This window comes from Anopheles arabiensis (assembly GCF_016920715.1).
Source record: "Anopheles arabiensis isolate DONGOLA chromosome X unlocalized genomic scaffold, AaraD3 X_pericentromeric_contig0034, whole genome shotgun sequence".
NCBI lineage: Eukaryota > Metazoa > Arthropoda > Insecta > Diptera > Culicidae > Anopheles > Anopheles arabiensis.
This window is the reverse complement of record NW_024412112.1, coordinates 12,501-15,000: the sequence shown is the minus strand read 5'-3', so window position 1 is coordinate 15,000 and position 2,500 is coordinate 12,501.

The window sequence follows — 2,500 nt, the reverse complement described above, 5'->3', positions numbered from 1 at the left end:
AAAACGTAACGATAAAGTGCTGGCGAAGTTAGAGGTGCACCAAAATTGTGTACCGATCAGGGAAAGTACTCTACGTTCCTATGATTTGGGTGAAAAGTGTTATTTAACTGCTGGTTAGAATAGACAGTTGCTTATCATACACATCGCAAACGAACACCCCTTAGTGAGCATTAGCAAAAGTCAATTGCACAAAGCAAATGCAATACAAACTGATCAAGTACATTAAAGAACGCTACGTAGCAGGACTTCTTTCCAAGAATGGTGTCCGCAACGGGAGGGCAAGCGTCCTTCCCAGGTTTTCCTAGTAAACCTTGTATGGTAAACATACCCAAGCGTGTCTGTAAGCACGCAACGAAAGTCACGAACGGGCACATACCTAGGGAATGTACTCTACGTACTTGGACTTTTGTCCAAGAATGGTGTCCGCGACGGTCGGGCACTGCGACGCAATAACCAAATCCTAGGATTGTAACTTTAGTGTGCACAAACATAAACATTAACGCGTTCGCTCGGGCTGCGCCGTCCGTGTTGAACACAAATGTGGGTGATTATATGCGTGGAGGGACAAAAACATACGAGGAGGAGACAGTTTTCTGCACGATGTGCACAGAGCTCATTTCGTCGTCCCGGGCGAATGGAAAACACAAACATCGCGAGTATCGTTCTAGGTTTCTGTCTATAAAAGGGCAGGCCAAAAGGTGACCGGTTGAGATAAGCATTTTAAGCATACAAACACTTTATTGGAACTTTTGATACAAAAACAAGGTACGTACATGTAGGTTGTACCAACATGGACATCTATGAACGCGTACGCTCGGGCTGCGCCCTCCGTCTTGTACTTTCCCGATCGGTACACAGTTTTGGTGCACTGCTATTCCGACCGGCAACTTGTACCAACATATACATCCATGAACGCGTACGTAGTGTACTTTCCCTGATCGGTACACACTGTTGGTGCACGGCATAAGAAAAGAGCTAAAATGGTCAAACTCAATCCATTTCAACAATAGATAGTCGATAGTAGCTGTGCCGATGAAGTAGGGCACGATGCAAGTTAATGTTGTTTAATGAATAACATGTCCGCCATACATTTCAGCACAAAATTGCTCGGTCAGACCTACAAAGTGCTATATCTCGAATACGAGGCGTCGGACTGGGGGTTGTAGAACAATTTTAAGTTCGTCTAATGATTCTACATCCGATTCTGGATAGCGGTTTTTTGACCACTTTTCAATATTTTGTGACACCCCGAACCTAGGGGCAGCTCCCTAGCTTTTTTCAAAAATGTGCACCGATCGGGCCGGAGAGCTCGTGTGGCTCAAAACATGTTTTTCGCCAAAACACCTCAAAACGTGTCGAGAACGCACCCTAGCTCTTGTTTTTCAAAAGTTATGGCCATTTAAAGTGAGGTGGTTTTTGCTTCAAAATAGCTATTTTACCCGTCCCTATGGCCATGCTTTAAATTTTCACGAAAATGCCAGGTCAGACTTAGGGCGGGCCATATCTTGAATACTAAACGTCGCAGACATTGGTCGTAGAACAATTTTAAGTTCGTCTAATGATTCTACATCCGATTCTGGATAGCGGTTTTTTGACCACTTTTCAATATTTTGTGACACCCCGAACCTAGGGGCAGCTCCCTAGCTTTTTTCAAAAATGTGCACCGAACGGGCCGGAGAGCTCGTGTGGCTCAAAACATGTTTTTCGCTAAAACACCTCAAAACGTGTCGAGAACGCACCCTAGCTCTTGTTTTTCAAAAGTTATGGCCATTTAAAGTGAGGTGGTTTTTTGGTCAAAATAGCTATTTTACCCGTCCCTATGGCCATGCTTTAAATTTTCACGAAAATGCCAGGTCAGACCTAGGGCGGGCCATATCTTGAATACTAAACGTCGCAGACATTGGTCGTAGAACAATTTTAAGTTCGTCTAATGATTCTACATCCGATTCTGGATAGCGGTTTTTGACCACTTTTCAATATTTTGTGACACCCCGAACCTAGGCAGCACCGAGCGGGCCGGAGAGCTCGTGTGGCTCAAAACATGTTTTTCGCCAAACCCCTCAAAACGTGTAAGGAACGCACCCTAGATGATAAAAAGTGCAATCAGAATGTCAATCGACAACTTTGTTGGGGGTACCATTTTTACTCTACGGCCAGAAGCTTAGGCGCGCCAACAGCGCTTTCCTTTCGGGTTCCCATTTTTGCCCTCCTGGGATTATGATCATTTGCTCATTGCCTACTATAGGAGGGTACCTTGCTACGAGGTCAAACATGAAGATTGCACCAAATCGTAGTTTTTACCTCTATTTAGTCGTAGGAGCATGGTTTGCAGTGGCAGTGGGTCATTAAGCCCCCGTTTGGGTCATACGTCCCTCCGCGATAAAAATCGTCGTATGCCTATAGTCCGAACTAATGAAGCAAAAGTGGTGTCTGGTGGGCTCTGCCGATGATTTTAACCTATGATTTTGAGCTTCCACCCTATAAAAACGTTCCCTGAGCA